At 32.8% G+C, this 20,794-nt stretch overlaps 1 protein-coding gene across 4 annotated transcripts in view; it reads left to right on the top strand.

Moving 5' to 3' along the window:
- Positions 1–20,794, top strand: part of LOC149410787 (uncharacterized) — a 104,186-nt gene that overhangs the window by 18,067 nt on the left and 65,325 nt on the right. For 3 of the 4 annotated variants that reach the window (XM_089648206.1, XM_089648205.1, XM_089648203.1), the window contains exon 2: positions 19,292–19,392. The gene's annotated coding sequence lies outside the window, so the exon portion shown is untranslated. Of the gene's footprint in view, positions 1–10,223; positions 10,354–19,291; positions 19,393–20,794 lie in introns of those variants that run through there. The other variant, XM_089648204.1, reaches the window with a different exon arrangement.

The following is a 20,794-nucleotide window of genomic DNA, read 5'->3' as shown; positions in this document are numbered from 1 at the left end:
TCTATTGCGTTACCTTCATCGTATCACTTTTACATCCAACGACACGACATCTGTTGCGAAATTGTTTACTAGAATCGCATAATGTTCTGACAGGGTTACACTACATACTCGAGTAGTTCCATCACTACCAGGAGTTATGAGTTCAGAACCAAGCCGACAGTAATAAGACATTAAATAACCTTAGGCTTGGCACAACTGAAGAAAATATTATGGCCAAAGTTCAGGAAGTGTGATTCAAAGTTATGTTAACTCTTCATGTGCCGTCACTAAACTATGAGCCAGCTGATTTCATGTTCGTTAAAACTTACTTTTTTTGCAATGATGTTGTTGTAAGTTGTACCTGCATTGTAAAAGTTTTTTTTTAATATATTTATAAAAGAGCATGAAATTTACCATTAGTAGTTTTCAGAAAATCGCTACTTATATTCAGAGAAATGATTTTTTGAAAATATTCAAGGATACGTTGGCACATGAAATGTATTATATTCACGTTTATTCTGATTGCCACAGCAAGTTAAGAGCAGTTTGAACTTTGGAAGTCGTTATCGGGATGCATTTTACGCTAAGGTCAAAAAACCTGATTTCAAAATTGTTGTGACTCCCCGTGCAACTCTTCAATTAGAACTCCGGGATCAAACACTGTTTACTTTATTTGTGATAGTTAGCCTGCGAACACACGCACGAACCAAAGCGCTAGTACCTTGGTAGCAATGGTATTTCTAAATAGTATAAAATAAAGTAACTATCCGCGTCTGTGTGTTTATGCGCTTAGTTCTTCTAAACTACGCAACGGATTTTGATTGAGTTTTCACTATCATTTAGAGGATTTCTTCCGGAAGGTTTATACATATAAAAATGCATACTATATTTATAGAAAGTAGAAAAAAGTCGATGTTTTGTAATCAAGTCGTAAAAAAAATCTTTTCTGGGCTTACACTGTTAAAGCCGGCTAAACCTTGTGAAATACAGCAAAATAATGTACTACGGAATTGTGTACCTTAAAAAAGCCTCCAAACCTCAAAACTTTATCATAAACGATTTATAAGTCCCCGAGCAACGCCGGGTATGGTCTATTTCTAAATCTTTCTATTTTGGCCAGCTCTATCTTACAGCTACAAATGACATCTGTGAATATGTAGTTTACCACAAAAATGAATTGATTTTGATTTAAATATGATTTCAGATAATCACGGCCAAAAGTATTTTTGTTGTTTGTTTTTGGGGTGTTATGCCGTGTTGCGCTCCTTCTTTAGCCAACGTTTCGGACAGCATTGCAGTGTCCATCATCAGGGCGGATGTGTTATTTGAAGTTGTGGTGAAATGTGAGCTTATGTATGAGGATGTGATACCGTGTTGCCAGCTCCAACCCTCTGAGCTAACACTAACGTATAATTTTTAAAGTGATTTTCTTCGTTTAGCTCTGGTGTAACCGTCAATTACCGGATGCCAAGAACTATTGAGCTTAGCGCCATCGTCTCTATTAATGTTTACGGGATTTTTATGAATTTCAGTGGCCTCCGTAATCAGCCGTGCTCTATAAGTTTTGGGTCTCCCCAGGACTTCAGGAACAATGATTTTGATTTTTTTAACTGTCAGGCAGAAGGGAACAAACCGCTTTTCACAAGGAACTGTCTGATGAATAGATAGGAGTAATGATACTTGAATATTTTAACCTGAGAGGTTATTAGGTAATGTAATCGAAATTATCAGTTAAGAAAAAAACGACGCGGCCATGAAAATTACGCGATTCGAGAATATAGATGAAGCCAGGAGTGTTGCAAAGACAGGGTTTTGTGGCGTCCCATCCTCTTTGCAAACCGACGCGGAAAATGGCGTGTAAATTATTTAATAACACATTCTATTGTTATAAGATGATAACTATATAGTTGTGATATGATTCAGAGAAAAAGTAACGAGGTTTTTCCTCATAAAACCACTTCACAACATTTAATACATATTTTTGATGACATAACGCAGCAGATTCAACAACCTATTCTGACAACCCTGTCTCTACGTCTTACCCATGGCCAAGTTTAAACCGGTGGCATTTACCTGAAGATGTCTACATTTGGTTACAAGAATATTTCGCAACTTGAAGTTTTATTCTGTTGACATATTGCATAGCGATTGTGTTAATACGAGTGACGTACGAACTATAGAAGATGTGTTACATTGCATTTATGTGTCAAGAAGAGGGAAAGTATTATCACGTGATTTTTCTTATATAATACCTTGACTTTAATTTGTTTTTATAGGTCAAAATCAAAGTAGCTCCATTTTCAGCACAAAGAATTATCTAAATAGGGCGTGTGATCCTTAAAATGAACACTGAAACTAAATAGTTAAAGAAAATATTTATCAAAAACAAAGTGCATTATCTCGCAGTCAAATGATCGGAAGAAGCATTGCTTTTTACATTTTGTTGGTCTGAATGGAGCAAATTAGTCTTCCAGTAAGTTCGTACACTGAACAGACTAACTTTGTGGAATCATTTTTCAAACACGAATTTGAGGCAGTTATTTATATTTTTACTAGGGCCGCGGACCATATTATTAACAACTTAATCAGCGATTCGAATATTAAAAAAACATGTATAATATGCCTTATAAATAGATTCAAGGCGCCGCACAGTGGGCTGAAAATCGCCTTTCATAGACATAGAGACTTGAATTTTCAAGGGTATTTTTTTTGGCTGGAAATGGATTTTGCTGATATTACTATGCTTTAAAATTTCGTATGAAGCAAGTGCGTGTACAAATGAAGGAGTTATCATTTTTTTAAGAAAAATTTGTATAGCACTGACATTAAAAATGAGGCTATCTCTGGAATCATAAGGTTGGCCATTTTATCCTTACACACAGATTTTCTACTATTTATTTGTATTTTTTTGACATACTTCGTAATGTGGCGCAACTTGCGATTTTTTTTTAAATCGTCAAAGTTGAAAAAAAAACTTTTTTATGTTGGTGATTCATTTTAACGCTTAAATGCTCTATGTCTATGAAAGGCGATTTTCAGCCCACTGTGCGCCGTATGGATTAATCAGTGGAACGCCGATGGATCTCTAGAGAAAATGTGAGCATCGACCTACGATCTTTTTTAGAATACTTTGCGATGCTATTTTGAAGTTAATGCTTCGAAAATCTAGTTGGTGTCGATTTCGATTAGACACAGTAAATCAGGGCTGTCTATCAATTTAAAAATCAAAAAATTCGGAAACGAATCTATCTATCATAGAGTTTTAATAATTTCATATCTCTTTCATCAAGTGGTTGTAATTTATAGTTTTTATTGGTATACAGAATTCATAGTTAATATATCATATTATGTATACTTTTCTATCAATATTAAATGTTTCTCAGGACAATATTCAGTACACTTAATTATTTCTGGGAAATATCAGATGCCGCCATTTTGAATATAATGCTTCATGATTTGACTGCATCCTTCACATTAATCATATATAATTGAATGTTTACCCTATCAATATGGTGTTTCCAGTTTCGCGGTGATTATTTCGTGAGACTTATTGATGATGCTCTCATTGCCAATACGATGATTCGAATCATCAAAGTTTATGAACACGTGGTTACATCACAGTAACTGCAATGATTCGACTGACCGAGATGATTCTCCGTGACACAGAACCCGTTGATACACTTTTTATAATTGACCAATTTTCTGGTTTTTAAATTACTTAGGTACTGACCAGATATGGTAATTTGCTAAATGTGTCTGACGGTTTTGATTTCTTTGTGGTAGTTAGAATTGAGCTTTTTAAATTAATGCTAATCGGACATATTTTTTATGTGATACCACATAAGTAGGACTCGCTGTCTGCTGTCTACATACACGGAGAAAACTTGCTGATGTAAAATATTGCTACTTTATTAAGAATATCTTCAAATCATTCGTAATACGGTTAAAAACGCGATTTCAGGCCCTTATCGAATGAATCGATAGGTTTCCTTTCAGTAAAACACGAATGTGTTGTAAGGTTATTTAAAACACTACTAAACTACATTTTTGACAAAAAAAAAAAATTTCAACATACACAAAATAACACTAACAGACCAGTTAGTGTTATTTTGTACAAAGAAAACATAAAAACTCCGACAGTAAATTCAGGCTTTGGACAAAGGCACTACCAATACCATGCAATAAAAGCTTTCAACAGTTTAAAACTTGAAATTAAAATTGAGGAAAATAAAAATAAATTCACACACAAAATTACAAAATGGATTAAAGAACAAAAAAGACAATATTACCAAAATTTCATAGCATAAAATAAAAATAAAACCTACACGTAACACACAAAACCAATATAAACACATCACTCACAAACACACAAGATTATTTTCAATGTACTATTTTTTAATTTTAAATATATTATTATGTATTTTTAATTTTAATTGAATAATTTTTCTCTTTAAATGTATTATGTATTTTATATTTTCATATTATAAAATAAAGGCCTCAGCACGGGCAAGCCACCCAGTGAGGCCTACATTACTGGGAAACTTGAATTGTAAAAAATATTGTACCTAATAAAAAATAAAAAAAAGGTAAATTATATGAAGTTTACGTCTCCAGAAAATAATGACAACATTACTTTTACCCACATTATTGTGAGGCTGATATCACTGTGAACCTGCGCGCGATATCTCGCGCGGCAAATAATTCATTCTATCTCCAGTGGTCTAGCCGCCGGTTTGGCCTTAAAATCTCCTCTAAAGTACGCGATCTGTTTTGTTCATAAAATTATTGTAACGTGAGTTTTATTAAAATAAAAACTAAATTGAAGATATCTGAATTCCCATTTTTGCACACCGAGAGTAATCAGTAATCATGCAACCTTGGATTCTGCGGATTGGAGAGTTACAGAATCATTCAGCCAACAACCCATTTAAATTGGCGATAATCACAATCTTCCAAAGTTTTATCACGACGTCGGAACACGTGTTCATAAATATTAAAATATTTTTGCATTTCGCCACTATATAATACCAGGACAAACGCAGGTGCATGAGGTCGTGTTCCGTATTATTACGAATTTACTTAACACTTATCAGGAAGCGATTTGCAATCCCGTTTTTACCAACGTTTAGCGTGTCATTAACACACTGCTTTCGAGCAATTAGGGCAATTGTGCGGTATATATATTATAAACCATTTCCTAGTTCAATAAGGTTTCTTCAATTTTTGGCTCGTGTTTTTATTAATTAGATTTTTTTTCAGTATATTTTTTACCTTATTTTACCCTCGTTGATTGAGAGCCCTAAAGCCAAATATGCATTAGTGTAATCACAGATCTGGCCCTGTAAAATAAATATGTACAAATGTACATTTCATAATTTGATTGACCGATCTTCGACAAAACAAAAACACCATCTGATATATATCTTGTGATACGGTTAATTTAAAAGTTGAGCATTTAATTTGATGATAATCATCACACAGGCTCAGTAGTTAATACAGATTTATCTCTGAGATCATCTGAACTAGATTGTGGTCCATCAGTGAGTCGATTTCTCTGGTCTCCTTGGTATACTTTTCTTGGTTTAAGTGCGGCGGGCTTCTATATGGACATGACTGTTTATTATGTTATTGAACAGCTTCTTGACGATTTCTATGTTATTTAACTTAGAGTTCAGGTCCGGATCAGTGACTTTTTTGTGGTAGAAATTGCGGGCGTTCGATTTGCCAAATTTCTTTTTTGGTAGGTGTGCATTTTTTGTTATTTATTAATTTTCGGGAAATCGACAGTCCACATTTAATCAGTTTGTACATAAGTATTATATAGCCAAATAAAACCAATTATGGATTTCCTCCTTGTGACTTTACCTCTACTGAGACAGTATAATATGGAATAAGTAAATTAAATTTGTAAGAAAGGAATATAAATTAAAAACTTTATACAAAACAAAATATTATGTCTAAAACGAAAAATTTACAAAACAATACATTTATAGCAATGGAGAGAGATTGTACATATAAATCAAATCATAATAGAGAAATAAGCAAAAGAGACATAAACATTATTCAAAAATTATCAGAGAAATATTATTTTATGGACCTCTTGTATTTGGCAAGTTCGCAACTGAAAATATCAACTTTGGATAATACGCTATTGTAATTATAACGGTTATAATACATTATAATTTTGTTTGTTCACGGATATCCTCAATTTCTCAAATTTACTCGGTGGGTATCCTTAAAATATCCTGGATGGATATGCTTTCTTAATTTATGAGGTTTTTATTGTCAAAAAATGATGAAATTACTCTATATCACCTAACGTAATTAAATCACCTCGCTTGCCTTACATAGGTAAAAAACAGATGCATCCACCAGTTAATCTTGAAGACATTTTAATAAGTTTTAAAAACACCATACATACTGGAGAAATAAGCAAAGTCTTTGACGTCAACAAAGTTGACGCAAAAACTTTGTGATTAGAGCAGACATCTCAATATCGGAATATCCCGATACGTAAATTATCCCTGTCACGATATAACCTTATTTATTTTGTGAATTAACAATTATATTAAAATCGTTTCAAAATTTCATGTGTATACTTATAGGTATTTTTTATGGCCACTTTAAAAAATGCTTTCAAAACCAAAAGTAGACATATGTGTATCCTCTGGTAGCAAAAAATATATAAGCAATTATCTAGGTTCTTTATATCTTTCATCACTGCAATATTTTCTGAGTATTTCAAATGCGCTATGTACATCTTATTTTTTAATTTGCCGCAAAAACAAATACTGTTTTAGAAACTAGATAAAATTATCTTTCCAGTGTTTTCATTTAAAATAAACATTACTATTTCGAAATTTAAAATATTTAATATCAAACGTGAAAAATGTTGTCAAAAACCTTAACCACAATTTTACCACAATCATAGAAAAATTGATAGAACTCAATATTTCTAAAACACGTTTGTTTTGTTTGGGGAATTTGTAAGAAAACTGTACCTTCACTTTTATCTCGTTCGTGCAATAAAAAAATAAGAAATCATTTTTAAAGTTAAACCGAATATGAATCAATCATTTTGGCTATTTTTAGGACTTTATTAATGGATTCCAGTATAAATATTTGAGGCAAACTGGAAAGTATAATTATTTATCTTTCTAACGTCAAAAAATTGAGTATTTCCGCATGATACAAAAAAAGATAAAAATATTTTTATAAAATATGAACTCCCGGTCACATATAACCCTCAAACGCTAGAGAGGTTAATCTAACACAACTGATTTATCTATGGCCTATAGGCTGTTGCAGAACTAACAGATATCTAGCGCTCAGTGGAGGGTGTAACAAATAGAAACGGAATGTGTAGATGGGAAACTAAACACCACAGATTATAAATTTAAAATACACCATACAGTATTTATTCGTAGTGCGGGGAACACGCGAGCTCGTCGGCCGTCAGCGAGCGAACCTCGCTTGCCTGACTTGGCGTGAACGCAGTGACAGTGATACACTTAATCGAGACTATAAACGGATTATGAATCGCAAGCGACGCATGTTACGTGTTAGAACCTGAGAGAGATCAAATCGAGAACAAAGCACTTAGTGTTTTGAAAAAATAGTTCGATAATGTGTTTATATTGTACGTTGTGAGAGTTGTGAAACCACTGTTAAGTGGATTATTGGATTCGTTTTCCATGGTTGAATAAGGTTAGGTTTGTGTTCATTGTCGGCAGCCAGTGGCACTATGCTATTTATTAACTATCTCATTTAGGGGACGATAGGTTATGTTAGGTTAGAAACGTTAGTTTAGGATGTGGGACAAATAAAGGGCAAGGGAAGACTTGGGAAATGCACTTGGCTCTAGAGATTCAGTTATTGAGGATCCTAGTAAGATGATGCTAGAAGTAAATTCTACGCTGGAACTAGCTGAAAATACACCAAATTAATTCATTCTATCAATCTTTCCACAAAAATCAAATATTTCGTATGTTTTACACAGTAATAGCCGGAAGGCAAATGACGCGATCGGAATCAAATTGATCACGTGACCGCACTCGCACCAACTCTAAGCACGCATGCGCAGAAGGTGTTGTAGTGAAAATATAGATAATTTTTGATTCATTTATTGAAGCACCAACAAGGCTTCCCTGGACCTCCGAAACACCTAATCTATTTAAATTGTATTCACGTAATGACAATATTGGCAAATCAAATTATGTAATTGTTTAATTGTGTAATGTTCTCAGCACAAATTCATATTTCGAGGCAAGTTAGCAATATAAGAAATCTAGCAAAACATTTAAATTAAACTAGGTACTACTTGGAAAAAATTGAGTTCTATAAACATGTAAATATGAAATAGGTAGGGTCGTATTTTAATGTACTTAATAATAGTTTGTTTCATCGATTCCTTAGTTTTTTGAAAAAGTTATTGAGTATCTTCACCGAGCATCTCAATGTTTTGAGTGACGGAGTTTTAGAGCAATTGGCGATTATATTGATATGCGAATGCAACATTTAAGACTTTACGATGAGATTTTGGTAGAAAGAACACCGTTATTACTTTCTGTACCGGGTGAAAAATGTACTATGTTCGGCCCTGTGTAAATGTCATCAGAACTGTGTTCTTCTCTGCACATCCCCGCTGAGATAATGGGAAATGTTAAATGCCTCCGTAGGAGTAAGTTATTCTACTGGCGAGTCAATGCCAACTTGTTTGCAGTAAAACTTACATAAATTTATTTAAAACCACATTTGCTATAACAAAAAATAAATGTTCCAAACAACCTTGAGTTAAAAAGGGAATGCAGTCAAAAGAGTAAAAATAATTAATAGTGAGTTAAGGCGATCCACTTCGGCGTTTAACATTCTGAATCACCAATCAATGCTATAATAATAATAATCACCAAAACGCATGTTTTTTTTTTGTGAAACTCAAGCTCAAATATGAAAATGTTTTCTAATCATAATCTAAAGAACTCAATTTTTGATATCATGCAATAAAACCAAATAGAAAAAGGGTTCGTAATTGATAGATTTTACACTAAAATACTCGATTTTTTCCAAAACGTGTACTATTTGCAATATTTAATTTTAGGTGCTTCGCATTTTTTTTATATTTTTTTTATATTTAATATATATAAAGTGGGTACAGGATATAATATGAGTACATAAAAAATATATTTACATTACAAAATATATTTATGTTCGCAATCTCACCAATGAAGAAATTGGTTCTTGTGCTTGGTGAGAGAGTTACACTAATTGTAAGAAAAATAGAATCATCATAGAAACATCGCCTTATTTTTTTAAAATACATTTGTCTCCGGGAATGCATAAATTAATGCAAATCTTGGAAGTGAAAATTAACCATCTTCCCGACGTCCGATCGAGTTGAAACTCGGCTTATAGACTCGCTGTCGATGACAATGCATATTTATCAATTTTGATGGCAATCACGTACACACCCGCTAAGATATAAGCGTTTCTCTGAAATCGGAAGATATTACAGCAGTTACTATACGAAATAAATGTCAGTCCTACCCGATCGGCATTTAGCGAGGTTGATAGAGTTGTCGAATCCAGTTCCTGGGTAGGAAGGTTCAATGTTCAGACAAACAAAAAAAAAATTAAGACATTTAAAAAAAGTACTACGGTAAAAAAACTTACGGTAAAAATTTTTGACGAAACTATCCGTTTTCTCCATGCATAATGATTGTATTAAGACATAGATAACTATGTTACTATTTACAATACCACAAACAAGTAAAGATGAACTATTACAATAATAAGAAAAACGGTCACATATATGCTCTATCTTAGATAAACCAAACCCAATAATATTTTGTAATTTTTTAAAAAACAAATCATAATACTTAACTGCATTGGTATTTCACGTACCTACTAAATTTATTTTTCGTTGACTTATATAATTTTTATTTATTTTTTATTAAAGGTTAAATTAGTTTTTTATAATTTTTTGTTTGTTTTTTAGCTATGGATTTTTTACATTCGATCAAAGATTTCATTTATTTATATTTGAAATTTGCCTTGTACGCCGTGGGAATTTACATTTTGTTTCATTACTACGTCATTTATTTCGGGTAATAAATAATTATAAAATAAACAGATTAAAATAAAGTGAAGTGTAATGTTCCGTTAAAAATTTTGGAGACTGTGTTTCGTTAAAAAATTTGGAGACTGTGTGTTTCGTTAGTAAATTTGGAGACTGTATGTTTCTTTAATAAATTTGGAAACTGTATGTTTCGTTAAGAAATTTGGGGACTGGATGTTCCGTTAAAAAATTGTGGTTTAGTGTTAATGTTTGATACAAAGTGATTTTTTAAAAGCATTTCTTTACCTCAGAAGTGAAAGGTTCGTTTTCCATTTTTTTTACGAAATGTTTTTGATCTTTTTTATGTTCCTACATAGTTCAATAAAGACGATTGTCCTATGACAACGTTTATCTCCTAAGTTAGACCGTTTTGCATTTCAATGTGACCGTTTTTCTTATTATTGTAATTTATTCCATTTTATTTATTTGTGGTATTCACAGTTTTCTATGTCCTAATAAAATTATATTCATTGGAGAAAAATGAGTATTACTAATCAACTAAGAATCTCTTCAAGCTATTGGTAATTCTAGTTAAAAACAGGATTGCAGGCCTTACGATTGAATTAACAGATGTCCTAAATTTTATCATGTTTGGGCTAAGAATACATTATTCCGTAGGTTCATTTTATACAGCCCGTTACCAGTATATCACATTTTATCTTATAGTTATAATTTAATAATTGTAAAAATTCAGGAAAAATTTCTATAAATTATTTATTTGATTATTGGCGTATTGATCCCACCCAGGGCACCCAGGCGTCTTGAGTTCAATTCCTTGGCTGGCTAAGACCTCTATCACGACGCAAGCAACATTTTCTGCATTAATGGTAGTAGGAAATGATCAAATATTGTTAGGTTATTCGTAACCTTTGAATGTTTGTCTTTCTTTTATTTTTTATTTTCTTATTTACCTATTGAATTTTGATTCAGAGTAGAAAAAAATCCGGTTACAAAGGCCACTTATACGCAACGTCTGAGAAAACTATAACTTCAGAAGTCAAAGGTCGGGTGTGACATCTTTTTTACTAACTGTTCGGAAAAGAGAAAATTGGAAATTAATGTACTGACAACAAGATTGGAACACCAAACCCTTTTCGAGGAGCTAGATGCGTGAAATAAAAAATGAACTCTGAAGTCTTTCAAGTGCAAGCGATTGTGTTCTAAAATTTTATACACTTTCTCTTGGCATACAGATTTAAATCGCATATCAGAGAATTCGAGCTAGGGCGAAATTCCAATGCCACCAGCGCACGATCGGTTTGTCGGCTGGAAAAAATTCTTGTCACTGGTGCACGAAAGGTTTTCCTGATTGTTTCCGACAATAAATAACGAAGTCAGAACATGTATCGTACGTTAAAATTGATAGACGGTGAAGCGTTTAAATAAGTGTTTGAAATCAAATATTTGGGAGTAATACTAAACTTAAAAATGACTTTTCTCAAAACACAAAAAACTTATTAATTTTGTCTTATTAAAAAAGTTTCGACATTTTTCAAAACCAATTGTTTCTTCGTCATGATAAACCTTAAAAAAATCTCTAAATAGTATAAAACAAGGTCGCTATCCGCGACTGTCTGTTTGTGCGCTTAGTTCTTCTAAACTATGCAACGGATTTTGATAGGGCTTTCACAATCATTTAGAGAATTTTTTCCAAGAGGTATATTTAATATAATATAATAATTGCATAATATATTTTTTAAAAGTACAGAAAAGTCGATGTTTTGTAATCAAGTCGTAAAAAATATTGTAGGGAGCTTACATTGCTAACGCTGGCTAAACCTTATGAGGTACATCAAAATTATGTACTACGGAACTGTATATCTTAAAATGGTCTACAGAAAAGTTTGAAATGGTTTATGTCTATCTCCTAAGGATAACCACTAGCAACGCCGGGACACTTCAGCTATCAAATAGTAAAAAATAAAATCGCCGTCCTCTGTCTGTTTGTGCGCTTTGTTCTTCTAAACTACGCTACGGAAACTGCTAACTAAACCTTATGAGATACATCAAAATAATGTACCTACTACGGAATTGTATATCTTAAAAAGGTCAACAGAAAAGTCCAACATGGTATATGTATATCTCCTAAGGATAACCACCGCCAACGCCGTTACATGTCAGCTAGTATATAATATGCAAAACCAAATTATTTAAAAAATTTCACTTTGTTTGAAAGAATAAGAAGATTCCTAAATACAATCTGCAGAAAAAATGTATACAACGCAATCATTTTACCTCACGATTACTGTAGCAGCATTCTATTCTTAGCCAACGATGGATTAATTCAGGGGTTTCCAACCCCGTGCCCGCGGGCATCATGGCGCCCGCAGAACGATTCGGATGTGCCCGACACTATTTGACTGTGAAATATTTTTTTCCTCAACATTAATTAAAAATGTGAATTATTTTTATTTATTTGTTGGAGTTTTAATTTTTTTGAGTGCCTATGTTTATTAAATACGTTCGTATGTTTGCGATATTGTATGTATGAGTGGTTCCTTTGCTGACAGTACTGCACTGCAGACTGCACTCTTCACGCTAGCCTGGAACGGAGAGTTCTATTTGCACATCACTCCTTGTACACGCAGAAAACCCAAAGTTAACGAACGCCACGAATTGAGCCAATGAACGCCGAAGGCACCAAAACACATGCCAGCTCTGTCTGTCAGTGAAAGCAATAAGCGTGGCCCCGACAGCTAAACTGACAGTAGTCACATGCTCGTACTGTCCCGATCGGTTCGGCGATCATCGGCTCACTTCGGGTTTTCGGCGTGTACAAGGAGTGATGTGCAAATAGCATTCCCCGCCTGGAACCGCGTTGTTGTCATTTTGATTGCGATTGCTACCCCACGTTTGTTGATTAAAAATAGGTGGTGCCCGCCACCCTACCAATATTTTAGACTGTGCTCTAGAGCAGTGCTCCGCAACCGGTGTGCCGTGGCACACTGGTGTGCCGTGAGCCGGACACAGGTGTGCCGCGGTCAAATTCAATGTATTTGACATTTTACAATATTTCATTACACAATGACAAAATATTTTAACAACCGATATTAAAAATAAAGCACAGTTGATAGCTATTGTACGTTTCTTTGACGAGGACTTTATTTAAGAACATTATTTATTTTGTAAGGAGGTTCCAGAGCGAACTACCGGTGAAGAATTTTTTCAAGTAACCGATGATTTCTTCAAAATATATAATATTAAATGGAGCAATTGCATTGCTGTTTGCACGGATGGCGCTGCGGCAATGACAGGTAGTAAAAAGGGTTTTGTCTCTTGTGTCTCTTGTGTAAAACAAAAAAATTCAACGTTACAATTTACACACTGCTGCATACATCGAGAATCATCGATGGTCAAAAATTTACCTCAGGAACTTTTGAACACGATGAATGAATGCATTAAAATCTTAAACATAATTAAATCAAAAACCCCAAACTCGCGAATCTTTGGAATACTCTGTTCAAAAATGGGAGCCGAATATGAATCCTTATTGTTTTATACTGAAATGCGTTGGATATCCCGAGGCAAAGTTTTGGCTAGATTGTTTGAGCTTCGTCACGAGGTGCGTGAATTTATTTTAAATCATAATATGCCCGAACTATATCAGCACCTAGATGATAATTACTGGATAGCCAAACTGGCTGATATATTCGAGCATTTGAATGAACTTAATGACGAACTTTGGCAGAAAGAGTTGCAAAAAGGATGTTTGGAAATGTACCAAAGGATCAACCATAGTACAATTGAAAACAAACAATTAACTGTGGATCTGGCCCAACAACATGTAAGTATACTTCAGCAGAAATTTGGTCTGTATTTTTATTCCATTAATACGGAACAATACGATTGGATTCGAAATCCTTTTGCAACCAATGCAATAAATTCTACGGAAGCACTGCCTCTGCAAATTCGAGTGAAATTTACAGATTTAAATAATGACATGACATCACATGACATGACTTCACTTCTCCGAAGATCAATTAGATGTTTTCTGGATTTACATTAAAAAAAATATCCTCACATTTCCGTCAAAGCATTCTTAACACTACTTCCATTTTCAACGACATATTATGTGAGCAAAGTTTTTCAACGCTTATATTAATTAAAAATGATAAGCGGTCATGCTTAAAAGGTCTTTTTTATTTTTATTTTTTTTTATTTATTCAAAAAAACAGTTTTTAACATAAAAAAACGTACTCTGCACATCTCACTAGGGCATTCCTGTATCAAGATGTGCAGCTTTACAATTATATCATTTAAAACAATACATATATGTAAACTTAATATAGTAATAACATTAACATTAGTCTTGACCAACAACTTCGGGTTGCGCTGTCAAAAATCAAGCCGAATATAAAACTTTTGTGTTCATTGAAACAAGCGCAGGTTAATTTAACAATTAATCGCTCATTAATTTATTATTATTTTATAATAATTATTAAGATTGCGTGAAAATAAATATGTTATATTTGGTTCCATGATAACTCAACACAGTGAAAATTCAACACACCTTTAAAAAGTGATATAAAGTCATTAGAAACGATGAAAAAAATAATTTAAACCTAACCTAACCTACTTAACCCAGTTATTAAAGTTTTTGTTTCATCACTTTCGATGACTTTATATTTCTTTTTAAAGATGTAATGAATTATCATTGTGATGATTAATCCTATTTATATCTATGTATGTATCCTTTTCAAATAAAAAAACAAGAAGTTATTGTAAAATTTGTGCATCAATTTAATATCTATGTATTTTAGCTTTTGGTGTGCCGCGGAATTCTAGGAAGAAATTTGGTGTGTCGTAGGCGAGAAAAGGTTGCGGAGCACTGCTCTAGAGTACAAAAACCTAACCTAACCTACTTAACCCAGTTATTAAAGTTTTTGTTTCATCACTTTCGATGACTTTATATTTCTTTTTAAAGATGTAATGAATTATCATTGTGATGATTAATCCTATTTATATCTATGTATGTATCCTTTTGAAATAAAAAAAACAAGAAGTTATTGTAAAATTTGTGCATCAATTTAATATCTATGTATTTTAGCTTTTGGTGTGCCGCGGAATTCTAGGAAGAAATTTGGTGTGTCGTAGGCGAGAAAAGGTTGCGGAGCACTGCTCTAGAGTACAAAAAGGTTGCGAACCCCTGGATTAATTAAACAAATGATAATACTACAAAATGTAGTATCACCATGACCATGAATTATTCTATTTAAGTGTATGATTTATCGTATAAAAGACAGTAGTATCTAAGATGGTCGTGTAGACCGCATTTGAAAGATATCAATCTTAACAAATGATTATAAGCATTAAGTAATTACTCGCCTGAAATGTCCATACAAATTGAAAATATCTCCCGAGTAAAAATAAATGCCGCCGATGGTAATTGAACCCGCATCTTCTGATATCCGGTCAGGTGCTCTGGACCACTGAGTTACGTCGGCTTCCCAAACCGCCAAATAATTCAATATGTACAAGTACTTCAATCGACAATTACTGCATATTATATCTTGTCTTGTAACATTAGTTTATTTATTTTATTTTATTTTTGTTTATTGCAGAAACAAACAGTACATAATTACATAGATGACAATAGTTACAAAATTATAAAAGTTAGTACAATAATTGGTACCAATGACATGTCGCTGACATATATGCATATGAGGTATATTGTACATTTTACGGTTAAGTTACATTTTTAAGTTAAGTTAAATTAGTGTGCTGGGGAAGGAGAGAGGTGTGTGTGAGTGTTTGTGTGTGTGTACGTGTGCATGTGTGTCTGTGTGTGGTTGTATGTGTTATGTGGGCGAATTCAGTGTGCTAAATTATATCATTGCATAATATCACTCCGGATTCCACAACGTCATACTAGAAGTCAGAATTCATTTAAGTGCAGAAATTCTGGGACTAACTACCATATGTATTCCTCTTTGCTCAAAATACTAATGGTGGTAAAAAATTACACCAAGTCAGTGGACATCTTCAATGTATCTTTAACCAAATATAAAATGTTGTTAATGAAGCAATTCAGTTATGTAAAATAAATAATCTATATTTCTTAATATTCATATGTAAAAGCCCCCAAAAAGACCGTTAATTAATTAATAAATAACAAATAAATGAATAAATAAATAATAAGCAAAGTCAAAATATTTCATCAACAAATGTTGATATGTCTCGACGCCATCTAGTGGGAAATTCAGTAGGTAACAAAGCCTTTCCTACAAAAATAAATTTGGTTGTTTACAGATGAAAAAAACAGATATTACAGAAATTTTCAATATGTGTGGATATTTCAGGCGAGTAATTAATTAATGCTTATAATAATTTGTTATCATTTGTGCTATGCATAAAAACCTTGTCTTATAAACATTGGTTTATCATTAAAAAAATAATAACAAAATTAGCCAATTTTTTTAACCGGTTGATTGTGAACGATATTTTTAAAGCTTATCTGTTGATTTTTTCAACAATCGGTGTGTCTAGAACCAATGGTATCACTTTCGCTTTTTCGTCTTCTAATCGCCTGTCAATGTTGTAAGTTATAACTACTTATGTCGCTCGGCAACGAAATCTTTTGTACAGAGTGCATTGGAGAGCTGATATAATTAATATGCAGCTGAAAAACACAATTGTGACATAGACGAAATGGCGTTACATTAAAAAATGATTAAAAAAACCATTCAGGTATGGATTTAAATTCAAATTCAGTGAACGCTTTCACATTATGCTTTTTTATATGCGTGGGAGTGTAATTGTTATTAATTTATCAATAGCCTTTATGAAATCGATGGTATCATACTATTTTTAAGAGGAAGCTACAAGCCGAAAATGTGTATATTCTTTGTATACCTTATAGATCTAGGAGTTATTTACGACAGCAAACTAACTTTTCACCAACACATCGATGATTTAATAAGCAGAGCATACAGGCTTCTCGGCTTCGTAATTAGGAACTCATATCCGTTTCGTAACAAAAAAACACTGACGTTATTATATAACACACTAGTCCTAAGTGTACTTGAATCAAACTCGATCATCTGGGCTCCACATGAATTAACATACACTTTACGCATTGAAAGAGTCCATAAAAAATGTTTAAGGTTTTTATTCTCTCGGCTCTATGGACGTTACCCTTGGCTTTACCCATCGATTTATATATTAGGCATGACCAATTACTACTCCCTAGAGACACGTAGAGGTATTGCTTTGCTTAAGTATTTTTTTCAACTAATAAACGGTCACTTATCTAATAATGAGATACTGGCCCAACTAAATTTTTTTGTACCAGAGTCTCACTCTCGAGGACGTCATCACAATCTTCTATATAGTAGAGCAAGCCGCACTAATTTATTTATGAACTCACCTGTGGGGAGAGCTACGTGCTTTTTGAATGCGGTAGATAAAAAAAATAGATTTATTTTTTGTGTCCTATAGCGCATTTGCGAGATTTTTGGCATTGCATATACACTGCATAAATGGTACAATTATAACGTCTTAGGCTATATTACCTGTAATTGTTATAAATAAATGTACAAATTATATATAAATAAAAAAATAAAATTAAAAAAATATTGTAGGTAATAGGCATTAAAATCACTTGATAAACGGAGTCTAGAAACGTTCGATTTCCAGCAAAAAACAGATCTTTATTTATTTTTGTAAATAATTTTATAGAAAAGTTAATCAAATGAAACTGTCACAGATAATCTTAGCATATAATACTGTATTTTTTTAAAGTTGTTTCCTTTATGCGTTCATAGATTTCTAATGAAAAATTATTTCTTTTAGTAGTATACATAATAGTAAGTCACATAACGTGAGTAGGTACCGCATAAGAGTCCCAACACTGACGGCCTCCGTGGTTGAGGGCTAAGGCTCTCGACTAGCAATCCAAAGGTCGCAGGTTCAAATCCCGATTTGCGCAAGTAAATTTTATTTGATTAATTTGTGTTATTTCACAATTTATTAATTTAAAATAGTATATAGTATACTTGCAGCACGTTTCAGAGCAGAAGATACTCTCGGTATCACCCTGGTGTAAGACCAATAATTGGAATTGAAACGTTGCTTGAAATGTCTTTTCCGTTTTTGGTGACCAGATCTGAATAGCCAGGTACTTCCCCACCTTCCTCTTCCCATCTCCTTCCCCTTCCCATTAATTTCAACCTCACAACGTACCCCAATTGGGGATGCCGTAGTCTCACTCGCTCCAGACGGTTGGGAACAATTAGGACTTTTGTAACATATAACATTTACAAAAAAAACTGCTCACAGTCGTCTGGAGTCATTGGGACAAGTCTGTCGAAAACAAGATTAATATTTTTTAATTAAATAATGTTTATAATATTAACACATAAATATGTTTTAAACCGTGCACTTCCTTCACCGGGAGAATATTAAAATAATATTAAAAGTAACATAAGATCCCTACTTATATATTTGTTCCACGCTCATACCGCGAAACTTTGGAGACTGGTTATTTGTCAATCATTCATGATAATTTAAAAAAATATTCTAATAATATTTAATAAAAAACATTCTAAAACGTGTAATAAAAATTGTCCAGTGTAATCATAGCTTTACTTTTGCGAGTAGAGATCGGATAACAAAATGGCCGCCCTCACATTTCAAATCTTAAATAGAACAGCTGACCGAGGGCGAAGAAATAATAATCATAAAGGTGTGTTTATACGAACACTTTGTAAACCACACAAAAATAAAAACAAATTGTCATAACTTTTTGATTTGGACTCTACTACGATTATAAAACATCGACTTTTCTCTACTTTTTATATATACAATATGCATGTATCATATAATGTAATCCTTCTGGAAGAAATACTCTAAATGATAGTGAAAACTAAGTCCACAATAGCAAATTTTTTTTCATACTATTTAGAGATTAAGGAAAATTGTAAAAATTATGTGTTTTTAAACAAATGTACATATGTTTATTTTTTATGATTTACATGATTCTTTGTACAAATATGAAAAAAAATGTTTTGTTAAGTAGGTAGAAGTACAGAAAACAATTGAGTTAGTTTATTACTTATAACAATTTGGTCTTTCCCGTGTACAATTGCACGTACATCGTAGACGCAATCACATAATTTAAACGTGAAATCAAAGTGCGTTAGCGGAACTTTCACATTAAAAAAACATCGATACTAATTCTTGATTTCCCCTTGTTTGCAGCTGGAATCCAATAAATTTGCAATACGAAGCAATACATCTTTAAGTGCTGCTGAAAAGAAGTGAGAGGATAGTGAGGAAGGACTTACAACATACCGGAGAATGTAAGTTATTTTATTTTGTTAATCATTATTTATTATTTTTAATAATATCTTAAACGTCAAATTATTCACCAATAGATATAGAAGGTCTCGAAGCCATCTAGTTGGAGATTTAGCACTAAAAAAGCCTTTCCTACAAAAATAAAGTTGGTTATTTACTGGTGAAAAAATATAATAAGCAGCTATTGTTGATTGAAGTACTAGTACATATTGAATTATTTAGCGGGTTGGGAATAAGCCGACGTAGCTCAGTGGTCCAGAGCACCTGACCGGACATCAGAAGGTACGGGTTCAATTCCCGTCGGCGGCATTTATTTTTACTCGGGAGATATTTTCAATTTGTATGGATATTTGAGACGACTAATTATTGCTCTTAATAATACGTGACAAATAGTATAAACAGTTTTTTTGAGTTGTGATTAGGTACTTAATCACACATTTGTGATACATTTAAATAATGTGATCCAAGTTTTAAAACGATGACAGTATAAAAAAATACAAAATTTAAAAAAAATAATACTTGATTTTCAATGAAAAATTCAACGAACGTAGTTTAAGCTCATTTCAAATAATACATATTTTGTAGTCGTAACGTAAAGTCACCCTACATGGCAGGTATCAACAGTAACTCAATTAGGGTGATTCGATGTTACGATCACAAAACGTGGGTGACTGGATATAACGACCACATATTTTGCGGTCGTAACGTCAACTACCCTGCATGGTAGGTATTATAATGAAATCAATTAGGGTGACTCGATGTAACGACATGAAATAGATTGTAGTCGTAACTGGAATTTGAATCACATTTCCTCAGATGTTTTCCTTGATTTAGTAGATTATGTCATGTAGGGTGACCTAATGTTACGATCGCAAGTTGTGATCTATAAAGAGAATATTGAACGGCTGGATCGTAATTTTATTAATATGTTCATATAATTGCCTAGATATTATATATCTATTATACTAAAATAAAATCAGTCTCCGCGTTTGTATGTTTGTGCGTATAGTTCTTCTAAACTACGCAACAGAGTTTGATAGGGTTTCACTATCATTTTGAGAATTTCTTCCGGAAGGTTTATATATATAATACATGCATATTATATTTATAGAAAGTAGAGAAAAGTCAAGCAACGCCGCGTATATCTCAGCTAGTTGTCCACTGAATCACTGTTCAATGTCTTTAAGCTATTTCACGGGAAATGCGTAATATTAATATTATTTTTATTGCTTATCGATTTTAATCATGTTTTTTTTTGTATAAATACTGTATTTCTATAAACATATATGGTAAATAACCTTAAATATGGCATAATGTGACTCGTGTATCACATATCAGCAAATATGGCATAATGTGACTCTTGTACCACGTATCAGCGAGTAATAGATACATAAACAGCTTGTG

This window comes from Hesperophylax consimilis, chromosome 27 (assembly GCF_061612785.1).
Source record: "Hesperophylax consimilis isolate HC1 chromosome 27, BYU_Hcon_1.0, whole genome shotgun sequence".
NCBI classification, from domain to species: Eukaryota; Metazoa; Arthropoda; class Insecta; order Trichoptera; family Limnephilidae; genus Hesperophylax; species Hesperophylax consimilis.
The sequence above is the reverse complement of the archived record's forward strand: the minus strand, read 5'-3'. Positions and strand labels throughout refer to the sequence as shown.